A 5,000-nucleotide genomic window follows, 5' to 3' on the forward strand; every position below is an offset into this window, starting at 1 on the left:
ATAGATAGATATATACTGTAATGATCCCAAGGGCAAGCTATCTGTGTGCCATGCCACCGTTATATAGGGTTTTTTTGACCAGCATAGTTGCTTACGGCCATACCACTCTGAACACGCCCGATCTCGTCCGATCTCGGAAGCTAAGCAGAGTCGGGCCTGGTTAGTACTTGGATGGGAGACCGCCTGGGAACACCAGGTGCCGTAAGCTTTTTCTTTTTCTGTCCCCCCGCCAGCAGAGGGCGTTTGGAAGGAAAGACAGATGAGTCAAGTTGTTTTATGAGCTAAAGTTGTATTTAATAAAAGTTTGATTGAATGAATTCATTGAATGATGAAATGAAATTGATCCCAGAGAAGAGTAAAAATTGTTGTATAAGTGAAACCTGACTAGCAATGACTTTTGTATCTATCTATCTATCTATCTATCTATCTATCTATCTATCTATCTATCTATCTATCTATGCATGCATGCATTTAGATAGATAGATAGATAGATAGATATATACTGTAATGATCCCAAGGGCAAGCTATCTGTGTGCCATGCCACCTTTATATAGGGTTTTTTTGACCAGCATAGTTGCTTACGGCCATACCACTCTGAACACGCCCGATCTCGTCCGATCTCGGAAGCTAAGCAGAGTCGGGCCTGGTTAGTACTTGGATGGGAGACCGCCTGGGAATACCAGGTGCCGTAAGCTTTTTCTGTCCCCCCGCCAGCAGAGGGCGTTTGGAAGGAAAGACAGATGAGTCAAGTTGTTTTAGGAGCTAAAGTTGTATTTAATAAAAGTTTGATTGAATGAATTGATTGAATGATGAAATGAAATTTATCCCAGAGAATAGTAAAAATTGTTGTATAAGTGAAACCTGACTAGCAATGACTTTTGTATCTATCTATCTATCTATCTATCTATCTATCTATCTATCTATCTATCTATCTATCTATCTATCTATCTATCTATCTATCTATGCATGCATGCATTTAGATAGATAGATAGATAGATAGATATATACTGTAATGATCCCAAGGGCAAGCTATCTGTGTGCCATGCCACCGTTATATAGGGTTTTTTTGACCAGCATAGTTGCTTACGGCCATACCACTCTGAACACGCCCGATCTCGTCCGATCTCGGAAGCTAAGCAGAGTCGGACCTGGTTAGTACTTGGATGGGAGACCGCCTGGGAATACCAGGTGCCGTAAGCTTTTTCTGTCCCCCCGCCAGCAGAGGGCGTTTGGAAGGAAAGACAGATGAGTCAAGTTGTTTTAGGAGCTAAAGTTGTATTTAATAAAAGTTTGATTGAATGAATTGATTGAATGATGAAATGAAATTTATCCCAGAGAATAGTAAAAATTGTTGTATAAGTCAAACCTGACTAGCAATGGCTTTTGTATCTATCTATCTATCTATCTATCTATCTATCTATCTATCTATCTATCTATCTATCTATCTATCTATGCATGCATGCATCTAGATAGATAGATAGGTATATACTTTAATGATCCCAAGGGCAAGCTATCTGTATGCCATGCCACCTTTATATAGGGTTTTTTTGACAAGCATAGTTGCTTACGGCCATACCACTCTGAACACGCCCGATCTCGTCCGATCTCGGAAGCTAAGCAGAGTCGGGCCTGGGTAGTACTTGGATGGGAGACCGCCTGGGAATACCAGGTGCCGTAAGCTTTTTTTTTTCTGTCCCCCCGCCAGCAGAGGGCGTTTGGAAGGAAAGACAGATGAGTCAAGTTGTTTTATGAGCTAAAGTTGTATTTAATAAAAGTTTGATTGAATGAATTTATTGAATGATGAAATGAAATTGATCCCAGAGAAGAGTAACAATTGTTGTATAAGTGAAACCTGACTAGCAATGACTTTTGTATCTATCTATCTATCTATCTATCTATCTATCTATCTATCTATCTATCTATCTATGCATGCATGCATTTAGATAGATAGATAGATAGATAGATATATACTGTAATGATCCCAAGGGCAAGCTATTTGTGTGCCATGCCACCTTTATATAGGGTTTTTTTGACCAGCATAGTTGCTTACGGCCATACCACTCTGAACACGCCCGATCTCGTCCGATCTCGGAAGCTAAGCAGAGTCGGGCCTGGTTAGTACTTGGATGGGAGACCGCCTGGGAATACCAGGTGCCGTAAGCTTTTTCTGTCCCCCCGCCAGCAGAGGGCGTTTGGAAGGAAAGACAGATGAGTCAAGTTGTTTTATGAGCTAAAGTTGTATTTAATAAAAGTTTGATTGAATGAATTGATTGAATGATGAAATGAAATTGATCCCAGAGAATAGTAAAAATTGTTGTATAAGTGAAGCCTGACTAGCAACGACTTTTGTATCTATCTATCTATCTATCTATCTATCTATCTATCTATCTATGCATGCATCTAGATAGATAGATAGATAGATAGATAGATATATACTGTAATGATCCCAAGGGCAAGCTATCTGTGTGCCATGCCACCTTTATATAGGGTTTTTTTGACCAGCATAGTTGCTTACGGCCATACCACTCTGAACACGCCCGATCTCGTCCGATCTCGGAAGCTAAGCAGAGTCGGGCCTGGTTAGTACTTGGATGGGAGACCGCCTGGGAATACCAGGTGCCGTAAGCTTTTTCTTTTTCTGTCCCCCCGCCAGCAGAGGGCGTTTGGAAGGAAAGACAGATGAGTCAAGTTGTTTTATGAGCTAAAGTTGTATTTAATAAAAGTTTGATTGAATGAATTGATTGAATGATGAAATGAAATTTATCCCAGAGAATAGTAAAAATTGTTGTATAAGTGAAACCTGACTAGCAATGACTTTTGTATCTATCTATCTATCTATCTATCTATCTATCTATCTATCTATCTATCTATGCATGCATGCATCTAGATAGATAGATAGACATATACTTTAATGATCCCAAGGGCAAGCTATCTGTATGCCATGCCACCTTTATATAGGGTTTTTTTGACCAGCATAGTTGCTTACGGCCATACCACTCTGAACACGCCCGATCTCGTCCGATCTCGGAAGCTAAGCAGAGTCGGGCCTGGTTAGTACTTGGATGGGAGACCGCCTGGGAATACCAGGTGCCGTAAGCTTTTTCTTTTTCTGTCCCCCCGCCAGCAGAGGGCGTTTGGAAGGAAAGACAGATGAGTCAAGTTGTTTTATGAGCTAAAGTTGTATTTAATAAAAGTTTGATTGAATGAATTTATTGAATGATGAAATGAAATTGATCCCAGAGAAGAGTAAAAATTGTTGTATAAGTGAAACCTGACTAGCAATGACTTTTGTATCTATCTATCTATCTATCTATCTATCTATCTATCTATCTATCTATCTATCTATCTATCTATGCATGCATGCATTTAGATAGATAGATAGATAGATAGATATATACTGTAATGATCCCAAGGGCAAGCTATCTGTGTGCCATGCCACCGTTATATAGGGTTTTTTTGACCAGCATAGTTGCTTACGGCCATACCACTCTGAACACGCCCGATCTCGTCCGATCTCGGAAGCTAAGCAGAGTCGGGCCTGGTTAGTACTTGGATGGGAGACCGCCTGGGAATACCAGGTGCCGTAAGCTTTTTCTGTCCCCCCGCCAGCAGAGGGCGTTTGGAAGGAAAGACAGATGAGTCAAGTTGTTTTAGGAGCTAAAGTTGTATTTAATAAAAGTTTGATTGAATGAATTGATTGAATGATGAAATGAAATTTAACCCAGAGAATAGTAAAAATTGTTGTATAAGTGAAACCTGACTAGCAATGACTTTTGTATCTATCTATCTATCTATCTATCTATCTATCTATCTATCTATCTATCTATCTATCTATCTATCTATCTATCTATCTATCTATGCATGCATGCATCTAGATAGATAGATAGATATATACTTTAATGATCCCAAGGGCAAGCTATCTGTATGCCATGCCACCTTTATATAGGGTTTTTTTGACCAGCATAGTTGCTTACGGCCATACCACTCTGAACACGCCCGATCTCGTCCGATCTCGGAAGCTAAGCAGAGTCGGGCCTGGTTAGTACTTGGATGGGAGACCGCCTGGGAATACCAGGTGCCGTAAGCTTTTTCTTTTTCTGTCCCCCCGCCAGCAGAGGGCGTTTGGAAGGAAAGACAGATGAGTCAAGTTGTTTTATGAGCTAAAGTTGTATTTAATAAAAGTTTGATTGAATGAATTGATTGAATGATGAAATGAAATTGATCCCAGAGAAGAGTAACAATTGTTGTATAAGTGAAACCTGACTAGCAATGACTTTTGTATCTATCTATCTATCTATCTATCTATCTATCTATCTATCTATCTATCTATCTATCTATGCATGCATGCATCTAGATAGATAGATAGATATATACTTTAATGATCCCAAGGGCAAGCTATCTGTATGCCATGCCACCTTTATATAGGGTTTTTTTGACCAGCATAGTTGCTTACGGCCATACCACTCTGAACACGCCCGATCTCGTCCGATCTCGGAAGCTAAGCAGAGTCGGGCCTGGTTAGTACTTGGATGGGAGACCGCCTGGGAATACCAGGTGCCGTAAGCTTTTTCTTTTTCTGTCCCCCCGCCAGCAGAGGGCGTTTGGAAGGAAAGACAGATGAGTCAAGTTGTTTTATGAGCTAAAGTTGTATTTAATAAAAGTTTGATTGAATGAATTGATTGAATGATGAAATGAAATTGATCCCAGAGAAGAGTAAAAATTGTTGTATAAGTGAAACCTGACTAGCAATGACTTTTGTATCTATCTATCTATCTATCTATCTATCTATCTATCTATCTATCTATCTATCTATCTATCTATCTATGCATGCATGCATCTAGATAGATAGATAGATATATACTTTAATGATCCCAAGGGCAAGCTATCTGTATGCCATGCCACCTTTATATAGGGTTTTTTTGACCAGCATAGTTGCTTACGGCCATACCACTCTGAACACGCCCGATCTCGTCCGATCTCGGAAGCTAAGCAGAGTCGGG

At 40.1% G+C, this 5,000-nt stretch overlaps 11 non-coding genes across 11 annotated transcripts in view; all 11 read left to right on the plus strand.

Moving 5' to 3' along the window:
- Nucleotides 1–89: 89 nt before the first annotated feature.
- On the plus strand, nucleotides 90–208 carry LOC137597646 (5S ribosomal RNA). The gene has a single exon (XR_011036010.1). It is a non-coding gene; the product is annotated as a 5S ribosomal RNA (ribosomal RNA).
- Nucleotides 209–576: 368 nt separating this feature from the next.
- LOC137597868 (5S ribosomal RNA) lies at nucleotides 577–695 on the plus strand. Its single transcript, XR_011036211.1, has one exon. It is a non-coding gene; the product is annotated as a 5S ribosomal RNA (ribosomal RNA).
- A 386-nt stretch (nucleotides 696–1,081) lies between these two features.
- On the plus strand, nucleotides 1,082–1,200 carry LOC137597671 (5S ribosomal RNA). The gene has a single exon (XR_011036033.1). It is a non-coding gene; the product is annotated as a 5S ribosomal RNA (ribosomal RNA).
- Nucleotides 1,201–1,562: 362 nt separating this feature from the next.
- On the plus strand, nucleotides 1,563–1,681 carry LOC137597567 (5S ribosomal RNA). The gene has a single exon (XR_011035934.1). It is a non-coding gene; the product is annotated as a 5S ribosomal RNA (ribosomal RNA).
- A 363-nt stretch (nucleotides 1,682–2,044) lies between these two features.
- LOC137597869 (5S ribosomal RNA) lies at nucleotides 2,045–2,163 on the plus strand. The gene has a single exon (XR_011036212.1). It is a non-coding gene; the product is annotated as a 5S ribosomal RNA (ribosomal RNA).
- A 346-nt stretch (nucleotides 2,164–2,509) lies between these two features.
- LOC137597873 (5S ribosomal RNA) lies at nucleotides 2,510–2,628 on the plus strand. The gene has a single exon (XR_011036214.1). It is a non-coding gene; the product is annotated as a 5S ribosomal RNA (ribosomal RNA).
- A 352-nt stretch (nucleotides 2,629–2,980) lies between these two features.
- On the plus strand, nucleotides 2,981–3,099 carry LOC137597885 (5S ribosomal RNA). The gene has a single exon (XR_011036223.1). It is a non-coding gene; the product is annotated as a 5S ribosomal RNA (ribosomal RNA).
- Nucleotides 3,100–3,471: 372 nt separating this feature from the next.
- On the plus strand, nucleotides 3,472–3,590 carry LOC137597887 (5S ribosomal RNA). Its single transcript, XR_011036225.1, has one exon. It is a non-coding gene; the product is annotated as a 5S ribosomal RNA (ribosomal RNA).
- A 378-nt stretch (nucleotides 3,591–3,968) lies between these two features.
- LOC137597888 (5S ribosomal RNA) lies at nucleotides 3,969–4,087 on the plus strand. The gene has a single exon (XR_011036226.1). It is a non-coding gene; the product is annotated as a 5S ribosomal RNA (ribosomal RNA).
- A 360-nt stretch (nucleotides 4,088–4,447) lies between these two features.
- On the plus strand, nucleotides 4,448–4,566 carry LOC137597889 (5S ribosomal RNA). The gene has a single exon (XR_011036227.1). It is a non-coding gene; the product is annotated as a 5S ribosomal RNA (ribosomal RNA).
- A 368-nt stretch (nucleotides 4,567–4,934) lies between these two features.
- Nucleotides 4,935–5,000, plus strand: part of LOC137597890 (5S ribosomal RNA) — a 119-nt gene continuing 53 nt past the window's right edge. The window contains exon 1 of the ribosomal RNA XR_011036228.1: nucleotides 4,935–5,000. This exon is cut by the window's right edge and continues 53 nt beyond it. This is a non-coding gene — a ribosomal RNA (5S ribosomal RNA).

The sequence above is a fragment of the Antennarius striatus genome, chromosome 6 (genome assembly GCF_040054535.1).
Source record: "Antennarius striatus isolate MH-2024 chromosome 6, ASM4005453v1, whole genome shotgun sequence".
Classification (NCBI taxonomy): domain Eukaryota; kingdom Metazoa; phylum Chordata; class Actinopteri; order Lophiiformes; family Antennariidae; genus Antennarius; species Antennarius striatus.